At 37.6% G+C, this 18,885-nt stretch overlaps 1 protein-coding gene and 2 non-coding genes across 4 annotated transcripts in view; 1 reads left to right on the forward strand and 2 right to left on the reverse strand.

Moving 5' to 3' along the window:
- Nucleotides 1-18,885, reverse strand: part of LOC5580293 (kinesin-like protein Klp98A) — a 114,686-nt gene that overhangs the window by 31,119 nt on the left and 64,682 nt on the right. The gene's annotated exons all lie outside the window — the stretch shown is intronic.
- On the reverse strand, nucleotides 14,507-14,579 carry Trnak-uuu. The gene has a single exon. It is a non-coding gene; the product is annotated as a tRNA-Lys (tRNA).
- Nucleotides 15,172-15,304, forward strand: Trnal-caa. Its single transcript has 2 exons — nucleotides 15,172-15,209; nucleotides 15,260-15,304. It is a non-coding gene; the product is annotated as a tRNA-Leu (tRNA).

Here is an 18,885-nt window from a genome sequence, read left to right on the forward strand (position 1 = left end):
AGATGGAGTTGCTGTACCGTTCTCAAGAAACGCGGAAGTTCTATCAGAAGCTCAACACATCCCGCAAAGGCTTCGTGCCGCGAGCTGAGATGTGCCGGGATAAGGATGGGAGCATCTTGACGGACGGACGCGAGGTGATCGAAAGGTGGAAGCAGCACTACGATGAACACCTGAATGGCGCAGAGAACACAGGCACAGAAGGTCAGGACAGCGAAGGCGATGGCTACGTCAGCACAGCGGACAGCGGAAATCAACCATCTCCCATGATGGGGGAAGTTAAGGATGCCATTCAACAGCTCAAGAACAACAAGGCCGCTGGCAAGGATGGTATCGGAGCCGAACTCATCAAGATGGGCCCGGACAGGTTGGCCGCTTGTCTGCATCGGCTGATAGTCAGAATCTGGGAAACGGAACAGCTACCGGAGGAGTGGAAGCAAGGCGTTATATGCCCTATCTACAAAAAGGGCGACAAACTGGAGTGTGAAAATTATCGTGCAATCACCATCCTAAACGCCGCCTATAAAGTGCTATCCCAGATTCTCTTCCGTCGTCTATCACCTATAGCAAACGAGTTCGTGGGAAGTTATCAAGCAGGTTTCATCGACGGCCGCTCGACAACGGACCAGATCTTTTCCGTGCGGCAAATCCTCCAGAAATGCCGTGAGTTCCAGGTCCCTACGCACCATTTGTTCATCGATTTCAAGGCGGCATACGATAGTATCGACCGCATTGAGCTATGGAAAATCATGGACGAGAACAGCTTTCCCGGGAAGCTCACAAGATTGATCAGAGCAACGATGGACGGTGTGCAAAACTGCGTGAAGATCTCGGGCGAACACTCCAGTTCGTTCGAGTCTCGGCGGGGACTACGACAGGGCGACGGACTTTCGTGCCTGTTGTTCAATATTGCGCTTGAAGGTGTCATGCGGAGAGCCGGACTTAACAGTCGAGGCACGATTTTCACGAGATCCGGACAATTTGTTTGCTTCGCGGACGACATGGATATTATTGGGAGAAAATTTGAAACGGTGGCAGATTTGTTCACCCGCCTGAAACGCGAAGCAACAAGAGTCGGGCTAATGGTGAATGCGTCGAAAACAAAGTACATGCTGGTTGGCGGAACTGAGCGCGACAGGGCCCGCCTAGGAAGCAGTGTTACGATAGACGGGGATACCTTCGAGGTGGTGGACGAGTTCGTCTACCTTGGATCCTTGTTGACGGCTGACAACAATGTTAGTCGGGAAATACGAAGGCGCATCATCAGCGGAAGTCGTGCCTACTATGGGCTCCAGAAGAAACTGCGGTCAAGAAAGATTCACCCCCGCACCAAATGCACGATGTACAAAACGCTCATAAGACCGGTAGTCCTCTATGGGCATGAGGCGTGGACTATGCTCGAGGAGGACTTGCAAGCTCTTGGGGTTTTCGAACGCCGAGTGCTAAGGACGATCTTCGGCGGCGTGCAGGAGAACGGCGTGTGGCGGCGAAGGATGAACCACGAGCTCGCTCAACTCTACGGCGAACCCAGTATCGTGAAGGTAGCTAAAGCTGGAAGGATACGCTGGGCAGGGCATGTTGCAAGAATGCCGGACAACAACCCTGTAAAGATGGTGTTCGCCACGAATCCGGTCGGAACAAGAAGGCGTGGGGCGCAGCGAGCTAGGTGGATGGACCAGGTACACCAGGACCTGGAGAGCGTGGGTCACAGTCGAGGATGGAGAGAAGCGGCCATGAACCGAGGGAATTGGCGAAATATTGTTGGCGAGGCTTTATCAAGATAATTGATGTAAAGCCAAATAAGTAAGTAAGTATGTCTAATTGGATCTCTCTATGACTCATTCGAAAGGAAACGAGGTAATCTTACTTTACAGAGGCGCGTGCACGTTCGAAACCATAGGTAGGACAAACGTTGGCAAATATTATGAGCACAGAAAAGCTAACAAAAATTTAACCCTGGACTGAAAATTGAAAGTTCTTATATTTAAGGGGCTCACACGCAAAGAAGTAAAAGTGACGTTTTGGTCGGTTTTGAGTTGAGTTAAGTTGAAAAAATGCAACTGTTTTCAAGCTTTCTAACAATATTTTCATATACTCAAAAGAAAAAATAACATAATTCTTGTTTTTGACTCCCATACATTTTTTTATGGAATGAAAAATTGCTGAAAAACTTCAAAGTAGGTTTTCTCAAAACTAGGTTTTTTACACTGACACCCGTTTGCTTCTAACCTCCTTATTTTCAAGCCAGTCGTTACCAAAAGACTAAGAAAGCTTTTGGTCTTTACAGGGCATGTAACGAGTGAGTACCTGAGAAATAGGAAAATGAAGACCTCTTACCAGAGAACAGATATGGAGGCTCGAGCAAAATTCTATCAAAACCATGTGTAAAGGTTAGAGTCAATCATCAGCGCCGCCAACGCATACAGCGCGACATACAAACTCGTTTCGACCACACGATGGAACTAGTGAACGTCACCATACATTGGCACACAAAGCAATGCTAGCGACAAGTGGCAATTTTTGATGGTGACACTAGCGCCAAACTGTAAAAAGCGGCAAAATTGAAGCAGCAAAATTGAAGCTATTCAGATGACAGCGCCGCGTAACAGAAGCAATGACCAGAACAAATCTTTACACACGCTGACAATTAAAGATGAACGTCTGTTCTCTGTGCTAAAAGCAGGCTTGATAGAAACTCCTCTGCGATGCAAAGAGGAGGTGATTTTGCCGTTTTTTTTTTTTTTTAGGAGAAAAAACTGAACTCAAAATTTTCAACTCAGATCCTCAAGCGATTCGAGTGAGAGTGCAAAAAAATGCGAGGATTTGTGCAGGTACTCTCTCTCTCTCTCTCTCTCTCTCTCTCTCTCTCTCTCTCTCTCTCTCTCTCTCTCTCTCTCTCTCTCTCTCTCTCTCTCTCTCTCTCTCTCTCTCTCTCTCTCTCTCTCTCTCTCTCTCTCTCTCTCTCTCTCTCTCTCTCTCTCTCTCTCTCTCTCTCTCTCTCTCTCTCTCTCTCTCTCTTGTTGCGATGCTCACCTTTACTCACACTTCAAAAGAACTCTTGATTCTGCCGCCCGACAGTCCAAGACAGTCCTCGGGGAGTTGTGAGAGCACCCTTTTTTGATGGAATTTTACTCTGTTGTGTTTTGTGCTGCATCTTCCTCGCTCATTTTTCGCTCCCTCTCAAAGAGGCAAAGGCAGCACGCTGCTCTAGAGTATTTCACCGATCTCTAATGATGTTTAGAAGTTTTATCAAGCCTGGCTAAAAGTAACAAAAAAGCCGAAATAAACTATAACTAAGAAAAAAGAAATGAAAAAAATCAATCGAATCTCGGTATAGTGTTTCGCAGGAATTTTCTAAAGAAATTTATCGATAACATTGGACAGAATCTCTAAATAAGTTTGTGTAGGAATGATCAGAGTAATTAGTGAGAAAAAATATTTAGAATAAACTGGTGTGAAAACGCAAATAAACTTTTGAAGATTTCGTGGGTTTGTTTTGAGAAACTTTATAAGAATTTTGGTAAAACTGCAGGATTACTTGGATGACATGCTGGAAAAATACATAGAAAACAAAGGGTTGGTCGAAAAACCATTCAAGGAATTTTGAATTTCTGGGAGGAAACGAGGTTAATTCTTGAAGAAATCCACATGAACAGGCGGAGAAATTCTTGCAGTGTTTCTTGAAGAAATCTTGAAGCAATTTTTTCAAACACAAAGGCTTATTACATTGGTGGATTTCCTCGGAAGAAACATTAAAGAAATCTTCAAAAGATCTCCTCGAGTAACAACTGGAGAATTCGGTTGAAGAATTAGTGGAAAAACTTCAGGAGGAAATCGTATGATAGTTTTGGAAAAAAATCAAAGATTTTTCTGAGGAAATTACTGGAGGTAGTAGCTATGGATTTCGCAAGTATTTTAAGAAGCAAATTCTGGAGAAAGCATCTTTTCAGCATCTTCTGGAATATTCTTCTTCTTCTTGGCTTTAACGTCCTCACTGGGACAGAGCCTGCTTCTCAGCTTAGTGTTCTTTGCCAAAGTTGCCATTTTCGCATTCGTATATCGTGTGGCAAGAACGATGATACTCTATGCCCAGGGAGGTCAAGGAAATTTCCATTACGAAAAGATCCTGGACCGACCGGGATTCGAACCCAGACACCATGGCTTTGCTTGGTAGCCGCGGACTCTAACCACTCGGCTAAGGAAGGCCCCTGGAATATTGCTGGAAGAATTTTTGAGAGATCTCTAGAAGAATTTCAGGAGAGATCCCTGTAGAAGATCCTGAAAGTATTCTAAATAAATTCACTATGATAACTCCTGAAGATTTCCCTCGGGGAATCTAAGACAAAGTTCTCGAAGATCCTGTTTAACCCGTTATAGTCTCTGGAGATTTCTTTGGAGCATGTACAATTTTTCACCAGGCTCCAAGGCAAACAGAATCAGAAAAAAGAGACCATTTGATTTGAAACCATTTTGGTTAAAATAGATCCTATAGAGAGCTTCCATTAAAAATAGAGAAATGCTTGCCTTTACAACCAATGAGATTGTTCGAAATTCCGCATCTATTTTTAAATAGCGAAAATTCTGTAAATTTGTGCAGTTTTTTTATTGTACATATGTGACCCAGCTAATCGCAAAAGAGGATCGCAGTAGGCAGCACGCGCGAACGAATGTATTAAAAATTGTTCTGTCACGTTTTTCTCGTCTCCGAAAATTATTAGATTCGGCTGGTGAAACGGCTGGTGTAGTTTTTGCAGAAAAAGTTAGCGTTAGCGTTAGCGTTAGCGTAGTTACGGTATTGGATAGTAGATTGGATACTAGCAATATTTATGTTTTTATTTTGATAATCTCATCTAGACTACTTTCAGGAACAAAGCTTGGGAGTGAGCGTTGATCCAATCTTAAACAAGAGTATCAAAACAATAAATATAACTATTCCCGGACACGCCCATCTTTACCGTAACTTGGGATAGGGAAAGGAAATGTTGATGTAGCACTTACTTAACGAGAGGCCTCCGACTCAGTGACAACCGCATAAGTGCTACGGAGTTGGGGGTTGGCAGGGATATTAGGTCAGGATTCGCCTGAAAAGCTGGCAATAACCCCAGAGTATGTGATGTTTTTTTAAGTTAATCTTTTTAATGGTTTTATTTATAGTTTGAACGAAAAAAAGAAAAGAAAGCCGATCACGCGATGAACGGTAGTATTTTCTGCTAGTTAAAAAGCATTACCGATCCCTTCAGGGTCATCGGATTGTTCCGAATACAAAAAAAAATAAAAACGGCCAGGCTAACCGAAAAAAACATCGTATGAGCACCTACAACGGATGGACTTCACGACAAGTGACTGGTCGAAAAAGCAAATTGACCAAATAAACCGCACAAAAAAACGAAACACCGTCAGTTTTGTTTACCGAAGAATTATGGTGCCGTCCAAAAATCGAATATTCGTAACATCCAGAACAAGTTATGGTTTTTACTATACAGGAACGAACTCACCAAATTTTTGTAGTCTCCTGAAAAATGTGTCCGCCGGTTCTACTTCCTCCGAAAACAGGACTGTCTGCTACGCTAAGGCTAAATTGAGCTTTGAATATTCATATTCTTTAATTTCCATCGGTTCACAATCTTAACTTAGAAACAGGCAAAACGCGGAAGAGGAGCAATTTGAACTTCACTTAACACAAACGAGAAAAATTAAATCCGGGTGGCGTAGTACCACCGAACCACCAGCGGAATTATGTAGGTACGCTGAACGCGACAAAAAAACGTGACAGCCGGTGTAGTTTTTGAAGAAAAAGTGCATAGAAAAAGTTTAGTGGAAATGAAACAGTTTATTCGCGCCACCGGACTTTCTTTCTTCTCGTCTCGTTTTAGTTCGCACGCGCGCACGAGTGCAATCGAGCTCAAGTTTTCGCGTCGTCGGAGTGATATTTTGCTGAGCATGCTACAGGAGCTCAATCAAGGATAGATGATCAATTTGGTGAGCTCGTTTCAGGCTTTTATTTTAAATTTGCAATGTACTATGAAACATATTTTTTACCATGACAACGATGGGAATGCTACTTAAATGAATTGATTTAAAAATATATGAACAATTCGTCACTGTAAGTGTCGACATAGAAACTTGTACAATTATATTAAAATCCCATACCTTTTCTTTTACCTGTTGTATTTTTATCACAAAAATAACCTTTGAATGGTTCAACGCTAAAAGTGTCGACTAACCGTATGTTCACGTTGTCTTCAGAGTACTGATAGGTGATTTTTTTTAAATGAGGTTGCATGAATCGCATCACTTACCAAGGTGAATCCTGATCATGCAGCTATGATCCCTCCCACTAACAAAAGTCCCTCCCGTGACAGCCATGGAGATGCAGAGGTGATCTCGATCTCTAGTAACAATGGATGTCACACTAATATTTCTTCCCTTCCCCGATGATCGTAAGGACGTGGCCGGCGCCCTCATTGACTTTTTGATGTTTGGACTTCTCAAAGATGTACATTAAAGATGGAAAGCTACTCCCAAGCTACATCTCTTAAATCCTTGTGCAACTTCGATTATTCTGGTCAATCACGGAGTAGCAACTACGAATTGTACGGTCATCAATGCTTATGCTTATGCTTATATGTGACCCAACTAATCGCAAAAGTGTTCAGGAGAAACTGAAGATGCTTGAAAAATGTTTCATCGAGCTGAAACAAAAGCTAGAGAGTGTGCTGTAGGGTGTGGAGTTCTAGGAGAGAGCAATTCGATGCCGCTAATGGGAGAAGATCCCCTTGGTTATGCGACCTTGCCGCGATGGGAGGGCATAATCCATTAGCCCATATGATGGAAACCAAAGGCGTATCCTGTAGTGGTGGTATCACATTTTGGCATTTTTTTGCTTATAGCCGCGTCATAATTTATATGGCATAGACGCAATAATATCTCGGATGTATCCAACGGACATTCTGCGTCATTGATAGAATTGATGCCCATTTCAAATAATTATTCTATTCTATGTGGACATCAATACTTTTGGTGACGATCAGTTTTCCTTTTGCTAACCTGAATGATCCGTAGCCACTCTTACTATTAGCTAGCTAGACACATCGTTATCATGTACGACGTAGGGAATATTAGTCTGAGGAAAATTACTAGTAGATTCACTGAGTAGAAATAAGTGGCGACAATCTTATTTTAATATGTTTTTTACATTGCCATAATAAGAAATACCTCTTTTGTAACAACGGTATAAATAATCTAATTCCAGCTTCATTTTCGCAAAATTTACAAGTAGAAAGTAGGCGTTGTGAAGCATTGCATTTGCCACCGAAAAGTGAATCTTGTAGGAGACAGTAATAGAAGCCTAGGGTAACTTTACTCTTAAATATCCACTATGAAATGACTATGGAAAGTAAGACGCTGAGATCGATCATTAGGGTACACTTGCTAGTTTCGAGAAATTGATGAAAAGCCAAGGAAAGTGACTTTTTTCTTTAAGGATATATGAACGTAAAGACCTAAAATTAACTAGAACTACTACTAAACAGCCTAATTTTGTTAAGACTTGACGACAATTGACATTTAAGACTCTAATCTTACATAAAAGACAGGAGTAATCAATATAGCACTTAAATGACAAATTATTCAAAACCATTTCGACTGGACAGTATTAGTAATGACACTACTACACTACTATTTCAAAAAAATTTGATGGAGCTGCTGATTTTCACAATGCTTCCTTATCTCAGAAGCAAGGGAATATGAGTATTTTTCAAAAACTACCACGTCACAATACTAATAAAAAAACAGTGTTCATGTGGGCACCATAGCCTAGTCCGTCTGAGTATTGGTCCTGGTAGAGGGGAAACTTGGCAGAAGCCAGACCGAGGGTTCAGCATTGACAAGTTAAGCTGTCAGGCAGCTCCAACTGAATACCATAAAAAACGGTTTGTTTCTTCAGCAAGTTCCTTTATTAAGGTTCCAAGAGTGAGTTTTCAATATGGCATGATACGTTTGTACCTACATTACAGTATTAACGTGTTCGGAACAATAATCAAAAAATTTCCATATTAATTTACATATAAACCTACACCGTCTTTGGGCCACTATCTAACTACCACGGAAAAAGCTGACAATATCACATAGCACTATTTTTATCGTAGGAAGTTATAAGAGGATTTTTAAACTTTTATAAATTTTGAACTGCCCTATTGTAACATGCTTCTTGTGGGTATCGTCCATTCTCGTCGTCATCGGAGATCAACCGTTTGTCTGACACGGCTTGCTACGTCTAGGTTCTGCTCTAATATTTATAGCTTTGTGTCACGTTTCTCTGGGTCCGTCTCCTCGGAAGACCAAGGTACCTACCTATTGTTGGCAATTGTTGCTGCATTTATGCTAGGTACAACAAACCCGCTAGAGTGAAATCCCACACTCTCGGGGCGGAGACACGATGGAATTTAATGCCCATATGAGTGACGCGACACGGTCGGTGACATATGGTATTGATGGGAGTTTGCATTGCACCGGGGAAATCGAATTGTCCGTCGGCTCCGGTACAATGGGAAATTGGTTGTGAAATCGTTTGTGAAACTGGGCCATCGGGTCATCTGATATCGGGGAGGTGGTTTGCTGTTTCAATGGGATTTTTAGTGTGAGCTTGTGTGGCGATATTAGGTTCCGAATAAACGGTTGCAACAATTTTGATTGGTAAACGACGAGATTCAGTCAAATTCAGAAAATGTTGACGATCGATTACACTATGCAACACTGTTCCACGTAATTTGGCTATTTGTCATGGAAGAATAGAATAGACTAACTTGGTATCTGTCTCGTTACTTGTAACATGTTTGGTAAAAATCAGTTTGTCATTCACAAATATTCAAGGCAATTTAACGTTTTTGTTTCACAACAATATATTACATCAACATTAAGAAATTTAATTTGAGGAATATCAAGATTTCTACACATCTAGAATTATGAAAATCAGTATTCCAGATATCATTGAATAAAATCCCGCAGAAAATCCTAAAGTATTTCATAAAAGAGTTTCATCTTCCGAAATTCAGCAGTAAGATTCGTTTATATGCTAAAAGCATTGATGCAAATTTTAAGCTCAATAGGTTTCAGAAAATCACCCATGACGAAGAGAACAAAACTGCTAAAAATACAACAACTCATCTTATCTCTTATAAATAAGAAAGAAACTCGTACGTAAATTAGATAATTAATAGATTGAGGTACATTGATAAGTGCTTGTTCAACTGCTAGTGTTTCTACCTCTGGGGAGCTTAGGTTAGGATCCATTTATTACATAACACTAAAATTTAGAATTTTGGACCCCTTCGCTCCACCTTTGTAAAGCTATTTGTATGAAAATTTTCAATTTTCGTTTGGGTCGTAACAGTTTAGCATTCTACTCCCCTAGCTCAAGCGTTCAATGATTTATGGACGGCACCTCATAGGCCACAAAAACACTCCTGAGATAATTTGTTGATGTGAAATATCCTCAATGCTGCACTGATCCAGACCTATAGCAACGAGCATGAAGTTTGTATGGAGAAAATCAACCAAATATATGGCAAAAACGGTTCCAATTACATTTTCGACAAACGAAGGCGCTGTAGTCGATGAATATTTTTCATTTTTGATTTGAAAACTCTTCAATCTATAGCATAGCATAGCATAGACTGACTGTACATGTCAATAATTGCTACTCCGCGATTGATCGAATCTGGCCAATGACCACGGTTCATTCATTTTTTATTTTTGTGTGAATCACCAACATTGGCGTAGCTAAGATTTTTTTCTGGAGGGGGCCTAGGGGGGGCCTAGCATATACCTGTTTTACAGATGTATTATTATTATTATTATTATCTCTATCAGGGAGATTTTCAGTCCACGGCTGGTTCATCTCTAATTTACAGATGTAATGTCGTGCGCAATAATCACGATTTTCACAAATTTCGTATTTATAACAGATTTGTATTGATTTTAATAATTTGTGATTTTGCCTCATTTCGATTCTTCCACGAATTTTTCAAATATTCAATCATGTTCCTTAAAGAGATTCCTCTTAGAATTCTTATGGACATTTTTTTATGAATTATTTTCTTAATTTTTAGTGCTTTCATCAAGAAATCTTTTATCAGTTTTCACGAAGTTAGTCCTGGGCTTTCCACAGAAAATCATTCCCAGATTTTCTAATGTTACCAGAAAAATTCTCGAAGAATCTGTATTGAATTGCTTAAACAATCTCTTGATAAATTCGGCCAGAAAATGCATTAGAAACTATTTTTATCATTTCTCCTGGAAGGTCCTCTACGTACTTATTATATAGGGTGTCCCAGAAAGTATGGGCACGACTTCACCATACTGCCATTTCAAAACGAATGAAGATAAAAATCTGATTTTTACACATTTGATTACTGTAACCAACAAGAGTAGATTGCGATTTTTCAATGCATAATTTAATCATTAATGTGTTGATTACGTAACATTTCTTTGAAGCATCTCTTATCAGTCTTGCACAAATCGCTTTATTTTTGAGCGACTTTGTTTTAGAAAAAAATTCTATATCAGAAAGTGCGTATAATAAAAATCTGAAAAACATATTTATCAGCGACGATACGATAATTGATCGGACTATCACTTATTAAAATTGAGCATGTATAATTTGTATTGGAACTAAAAACCAGATTCCAGCCGTGATCGATTTGAAAAGGGTAAGAATCAAATCCTTATATTCATGGCAAAACATGAATAAATCAAAAATTAAAGTTGTCAATTCAAGAGAAGGGGGATTAACCTTTCGTAAATCTGAAATGTATTATTTCCATTACTATTCAAGATACCAGAAGAGTTATAACTTCGTGATGTTGTCTTATGCGGAGAGAAAAATACGATATTTTTCGAATTTAACAATTTTTCCAAATGTTATCTAACAAAGCGAAATAAAATTTCAAACAAAAATTTATTTAAAACATCCTTTATACAATGTACTTAAACACACCGCGGCGAAAAATTTTGATAAAAACATATTTTATTAGTTATTTTTCAACAAAATTAAAATGTAGGGTCTGTGCTGACCAGATAAGAATTAATCTTCTAAAATCGAGATTTTCAATGTTAACGATTATTAAATCAAACAAATTTATCACAGATGCTGATTGAAATAGCCTATAGAAAAATACAAAAATATAACAATATTTTATTGTTTGGAAAAGTATTATGATTTTAATTATCAAAGTCGTGCCCATACTTTCTGGAACACCGTATATACAAACTGTTAGTTTAAAGTGTCCTCCAGTTGCTCATTAATAATTTGTGTAGGATTTTAATCAACTACTGATTATTTCTCCAAAAAAAAATAGTACAGAAAAATCACCAAAAATGTCTTTAGGATCACCAAGCAAGGATTCATTCCACGAATTCCTCAGAACAGTTTGCTTTTGAAGCTCTACAATACTGTTTGAAAAAATCACAACAAAAATTATCCAGACTTTCCGCAAAACAATCTTCTGGGTGTTTCTCTAAATATTCCTCGTAATATTCCACAAAAAATGTTATGAGCAATTAAAAAGAATTCAATTGGGAAATTGTTATTCTCATGATTTTGCAAAGTAGAACTTTTAAAATTGAGTCTCTGAAGAAGGTCCCAAAAGGACCGAAACGTTGGACAAAATAAAATAATATTTTTTTCAATTTTGTCAAGACCGAAAAGCCAATCTATCATTAACGCAGATCTACCTGCATTTATTTTATTTCTCTAATATCAAGGAGCAACATCCCCCATTCCTTCAAAACTTCCTTGGCATTTTTGTTTTATTTTCTTTGCTTTGCTTAACTAAGGAAAAAATTCTAACATTCTTATAAAATTCCTAGCGGAAACCGTCGAACTGTTCCTTCAAAAACTCTTCCACGAAAATACTCACAGATTTCCCGAGAAATTTGTTCAGGGATGTCTTAGAGAATTAAATTATTGTTTCCCTAAGATTCTCCCGAACAAAATACCAGAGATTTATCTAAGTATTTTCCAGAAATGTTTTTTCTTCAAACCGCACTAACGAAATTCCCAAAAGAAAATCCTCCAAAAATTCTCGAAAGAATTTTTTTGTAGAAATTTTCCATCGATTTACTAAGGTTTGTTATTCATTCTTGAATTTCTCAAAAAAATACTCCAAAAATTCCATCAAGTATTATTTTAGGTTCTAGAAATTATTCCATTTTTTTGGTAATCTCATGATTCTTTCATAAATAAAATTTAAAAATTTAACCATTCTTCATATTTTGATTCAAAAACTACTTCCTTAATATCTCAATACTTTTAGGAATTGCTTTACAAATTCCTTTACGAATCACTCTATATCAGATTTCTAGAGAAACACATACTTTGTAGGTAATTGTTTTTATGATTATAGTTGACGTTTAATTCGGAAAAAATACTACATTCCTGTCGTAAAATCATCTTTTATAATAAATATTATAGGCGTTAAAACGCATGGAAGTTTTACTGAAAGTAAAATAAGAACTAAATCTTAGATAATATTTTGTATGAACTCCGAAGTGTCATGTACTATATTGTGAACATATTGATGTAGGAAAAAACAATTTTTTTCCTACTCTTAGAAATATCAAATAAACTAACTTGAATAGTCTATTATCGACTAGTTTGCAGTACAGTAGAAGTTAAACGCAGAAATATTGAAGGTGTTTTTAAGAACATTACCAAAGATGAATTGTGCATTACTTTGAAAATTTGTTGAGGAACTCCTGATGAATCCACAAATCAGGAACTATACGTTTAAGATTTCTGAAATTTTTCAAAACTCCTAAAATTTACCTTTTTTTAAGATTCCATCAGAATCATCTTTAGAAATTATCCTTGAAATCTATCCTTCCTTGACTTCTGGTTTTCTAGAATTCTGCCAGAAAGCCTCTAGGCCTCCGGCCTCGTATCGCACAAAAACATAGGAATTTGGAATCAGACAATAATTGGAAAAAATATTTTTAGTAGGAATTTGGAATCAGACAATAATTGGAAAAAATATTTTTATAAATGTTTTAGGAAAGATCAGTAAAAATTTCTTTATGAATATCTTAAAATATCCATTCCCTCTTTCCAGTTATTTTGCTACATGTTTCTCTACAAATTCCTTTTCCGCTGTGCTAACTTTGGAAACAAAAGTTTTCCTGGGGTTTTTCAAGAAATTTCTTTTGAAGATTCGAAGGCAAGAGATGTTTCAAAAACAATTTTCTTTCCAATTCATGAATCAACCGGGGATTTGAAGCAAAATTTCTAGAAGAAAACAAAGAAGAATTTGTCGCAACTTGTGATGTATTTTGAAAATATTTCTTAAGGACCATTGATGAGCGACGCAGAAGAATTTGTAATAAATTTTTTGGGAAAAATATTGAAAGAAATTCACAGAAAAATTTCTAGTAGAATTTTCTGTGAAATATCCCAGAATTAGATTTGACCGAAATAACATTGTTTTGGCAAATCCGGGAACGTATTCCGGAATCAACTTGCTAATAAAAAGTAGACATAGAAGGAATGGGTGGAATTCGCTTTGAAGGTATGAACAAGTCCCACAATATTATTTGACTAATGTCCATGAGATTTGCAAACGTTCTGAAGCCACCCTTCAATATTCCTTGAGGAATTTGATAATACTATCATTCTATGAATAATATCAAAAAGTTATCTGAAAAAAAAATGCTATAAATCTGTTGTAAATTAATCAAATAATTTATGAAATAATAAGTATTCTTGAAATAATATAGTATAAGCAATAAATTTATTCATGCGAATACTTAAAACATTGAATCAAAATCAAAGCAAGAATTCATTGCTGGAATAACATTATGGCCGATTTTCTTACATTGATGAAAAGTTGCCCATGCCGAAATTCCTTGAAAGTTAAACCTTTATTTTCGTAGTAGTAGTCGTTTAGTAATTTTGTAACAAAAATTGTGTATGTTTTTTAAATTATTTATTTTCTGACATCATACAACTTTATGTGAATGTATAGATTTTTTTAGTGAATTCTCATAAGGAAAATCATTATAACCGGACATCTCGGGGTATCATAAAAAAACATGATAAATCAGAATGAAGTGAATATGCTGCTTTATGCTGAAACAGCATTATTTGGATTATCCAGAAAAAATGAATTTTGGGAATCAAATTTCCAGGATTTTGACGCTTTTCGGCACCACGGTATTTTTGCAACGTAAATTTCGAAAAATTGCGCTTATCGCATGCAACAAGAAACAAGTTCTAACAGTAATCAATCGATCGTCAGCCGGACGGTTAAGCTTTCGATTGTCGCACGATTCACCGAAGTCAGAACAGCCGCGCTGAATCTTTTTTGTTTTATTTTTTTTTATTGTCATTAAAAATTCTGGAGGGGGGGGGGGCTGGATGATTCTGGAGGGGGCCAGGCCTCCCTGGCCCCCCTGTTCCTACGCCAATGATCACCAACCATTCAAGATTGAATTTTACTAAAAAAAAATATTATCCCGCCCGATAAGGGACTTGAACCCTTGACCGTTGGATTAAAAGTCCAACGCTCTACCGACTGAGCTAACCGGGCTTCATGCTATTAATACCACAAGTACAAAATGGAACGATATTGACGACACCAAATCGCAGTCAATCCGTTGACTCATAGAAGCGCCGACCCTCTGAATGTATATTCTTTCTTCTTGATTTTATCACCTCGTTGGGTCTATTCTGCGATAGCGAGCCGTATCATCCAGACGCTTACGGGTGTTATGTGCGAGCAAAGCAGATGATGGAAAGGAAATTTGTTATGAATGGCACCATTCGTGCGTTCAGTTTATGTGTAGTGGATGGTTCTCGTTATTTGTCTATGCTTTACCACGTGTTTCAATAGGACTTATAAATAATGTTCACAATTAACGACTTGACTCCACGCGCTACGAAATTAGTTTTCAATTTCTGAGCTAATGCCTAATTAATTACAAACAAAATGCTGACTACAAACAAAACCAAGACTGGTCACATCAGAGAATACACACTTTATTAGAAAACCACGGTTAATCTACAACACGAGCGAGGTGTTTCCAGCGGTGGCCGAGGGAAAGCATAAACCGTTATTTTTTTTTTTGTTACAAACACGATAGCTACAGTCGTTCGATTACTGTAACAAATGACTTCAACATGTCAGGATGGCCGAGCGGTCTAAGGCGCCAGACTCAAGAGCAATCTTGCCCATCATACCAAGTAGTGTGGGTTCAAATCCCGAGAGCGTTCTGGTCCTCTCTGAGGGCGTGGGTTCGAATCCCACTTCTGACAGAAGGTTTTTTGATATTCATAAACATGGTTCCTGATGCTGGCGGATGCTGTAGGGAATGTATTTAGACAGTAATGCATTATGCATTACCCCACCCTGGTTCAAAAAATAGTTTTTAATTTGATTCTGTTGCACCAGTCAATGGGAGATATACATCATAATTGAGAGGCCCAAATGCAGAGGAGTGTAAGTGACATGTTGGTCGATTTTGAGCTTTGTTACTAACAAGTTTTATTGTGTCTACAGAGGTGTCGCATGGCCTAATTATCAACATGTGCACAACTAATTTAGTGTCATTTTATTTTTGCCATTATTAATTATACATTGGATTCAACCCATTTTATTAGTTAATATAAATGTGTAACCAGTTGTTACTATCTTTCGTTTGAAAATATAAATTTCTTCTAATCTTTAGTTGATTCAAAACGTTTAACGTTCAAGGATCGTCATCATTAATAGTTTACGGAACAAGTTGCAGAATGATGATTTTGACAGCTTGAGTCAAACATTTATTTAACGAGGTTTGTCGAGTTGAAAAATTACGACGAGTGCTGTAAAAATCAAGTTCTGTAACGAGTTGCGTACAACATTTTTTTGCAATTTCATAGAAGATCACTTGAGGGTATCATAAATCATATCGAGATGCATTCATTATTATTTTGCAATTTCTGAAAATTATTCATTACGCAACTCTGAACAGTTACGCAATGAAGTGTTGTGTAATATTCTGAAGTGTTGGGTAATATTTATGATTTCAGCTGCGCAATGACTATTACCGCACTGTTTAATTCAGTGCAGGAAAGTAGGCCATTTCATGACAAGTAGCCGTAATGAAAACAGCCTATTTCGATAAGAAATTGCAAAAAAGCAGTTTTTCTGTTCAAAACTTAAAAAAAATCGATGAAAATGTGTGCAATGTGTTTTGGTTGCTATTTTCCAATACAGTGAACACATTTTCGTGTAAATTTTCTTGATTTTGAACGGAAAATCTGCTTTTGAAGATTACGAAATCAATGACGGTTCCTGTCAGATACTAATCGTGCTGTTCATTTTGATTTTTCATTTCGATAAAAATTTTCTCGATTTAAACGATTAGTCATCATTATGGACAAATTGTAAAATTCTCACATAACTTGTGGTCTCGCCCTAAAAGCCATTGGTAAGCGAGTGTGTAGCTTGTTGTTACTGAGCAAACGAATGGATTTACACATTATTTAGCAATGAAGAGAAGATTCTCCTCTATCTCCCAGTAGTGATAATTCTCATACTGTTTCATTCATTTGCTTAGAAATGAGGAGCTCGGTTACCAATAGCTTTAAGGGCGAGATCACAAGTTATGCGAGAATTAATAATTCTAATTAAGCGGCTCATCAGTGACAATTTGTACAGCACTGGATTCTAGCAATACAGCACTGTGATCATAGCATTAATATAACATCGGTGAATTCGTTTACTTAGTGCACGCATTATAAAAAATGCTCGCTTTTAAAACACACCACAAGCGTAAAGATGCTGACGATGACGAAGGGTGCGACCGTTCTTGAGTTAAGTTTCTGGTTTACATCTGTTTGACCATCGCAAGCTTCATTGCGCTAATGCTGTATGTTAAAAGCGAGGTTTACCAGAAAAAACTTCCTTACCGTCAGTTGCCTGAAATATCAAGCGTGGTGATGGTGAAAGCGCGCGCGAAGGCCAAGAGAGGAAGCGAAATTGATCTCTCTCGTGGATTGATTCCTCTCTTGTCTAGCCACGCCATCCGCACGCTCACTCGCACTGATCAAATTGGTGATGTAGAAAGAATGTGCACCGGCCAGAGTTGACGCTTTGGTTACTCACACACTGACATTTGTAGCTGAAAAAGCTTTCTACCGCATAAACAGAGTTGCGTTTACGATACAAGTTTCCCGATAAGAATTCACGCGTTGGTTCGTCACAGCAGCAAAGTGTAGCGAGTGTAGTGTGGACTAAGTGTTGCACAGCATGCATCGCGCTGAACGAGTAGAGAAAATTGGGTCTCAGATCGCGCGTTGCACTAAACAGCTTTTGCATTTAATTTGCAACAAATAGGTATTTTGATAGATGAATATTGATCTGCCTGCTATCAAAAATCGAGATACTTGAAACTCATCCACAATAATCATTTTATTTAATTATTGTTTTTTGGGCGTGCAAATTACTTACTTTATTATACCATTTCATTGGTAAAAATCGAGTTCGCACTTTACCAAATTTTATAGTTCGGTTGCACGTCATAATTATATGTGAGAAGACAGTCATTGGCTTAGTTGCTATTTTTTAACATTAATTCAAAAATTGATTACACATTTTTTGCTCCATTTCCTAGGATCATTGAAAAGGACCTGCAAATGATATTTTTAATTCGTGTATTTTTCCAGGATATAACACCAATATATAATTGCAGGAAATATTTAGTATAAATATTGTCATTGTATTTCTTTCAGGCTAGTTGGAACAATATGTTATTATGTATTTAATATTAATCATCATTCATTCAACGATTGTAGGTCAAATCATCAAGTTCTTAAAAAAAAAAATGATGATGATGATTTCTTATATTTTTTATATTTTAAATTATTGTATTTAATTTTACTACATAACAATAATCATTTAATTGAATCATATAACATGGGTGATGTTGGGAGAGTGCATCAGGGCATCATTGAAGTTACAGCTGGACAATGGAGTGGAGTGCCAGCAGGAATCAAGGGTTGAAGTAACCGTAACATCCTTGTAGATGGGTTCTTCTATCCCAACAGTTGTAATGGATTTGACGCACCATTCTTATAACAAACCATCCCGTGGATAACTTGACAGGTATTGCAAATTTCATTATGCTTTCCGTTGGATCATATTATTGGAAGGAGATTCTCTATTTCCCGCGGGTTTCGCGTAAGTGTCTCTGCTTACGGGTCCGGTTGAATTCAGATTGATAATGAAAATTGACTGTACTGTTAAGTGGAACCGCATGCAGAGCAAGACTCAAGCTAGGATGGTGGCTACCTACATACATACTTAGAATATTGATACCATAAAACAATGTATCGATCACCTTCTCGTAAAAATGGCAAAAAATATTTTTCTTTGAATCATTTTCAGCGCATGAGAAGATATAATACTATGGAGTTTATAAAATTAAGTTTATAGTTTTACATGAATTTTCAAATTTTTGAAAAACCCCGAAATTCTTTACCCAGAAGTCCATGATATTGAATTCCACTTCCCCGAATGTACCAATACCTCGAATGCACACTTACCCTGTATGACATTGACCAGGTCTAATGAGATTCGGAATTATGGAATTCAGGGTAACGGTACATTCGGGATAACGGGGCCGAATCACCAGAAAGATTCTTGCCTCACATGTGATTTTAAAGCCATATAATCAAGGATAATATACATAGATGTAAAATTCGAATCCGTGATCTTAAACTTAAAAACGTGAGGAGAAGGCAATTTGGGAGAAGTACTAAGAACTATTATTAAATAATCAAAAATATGAAAGCCCTTGGCGATGATCGAATTCATCAAGAAACTTAAAGAAAGTAGCTTATTATTCTTAGTT

Source organism: Aedes aegypti, chromosome 1 (assembly GCF_002204515.2).
Source record: "Aedes aegypti strain LVP_AGWG chromosome 1, AaegL5.0 Primary Assembly, whole genome shotgun sequence".
NCBI lineage: Eukaryota > Metazoa > Arthropoda > Insecta > Diptera > Culicidae > Aedes > Aedes aegypti.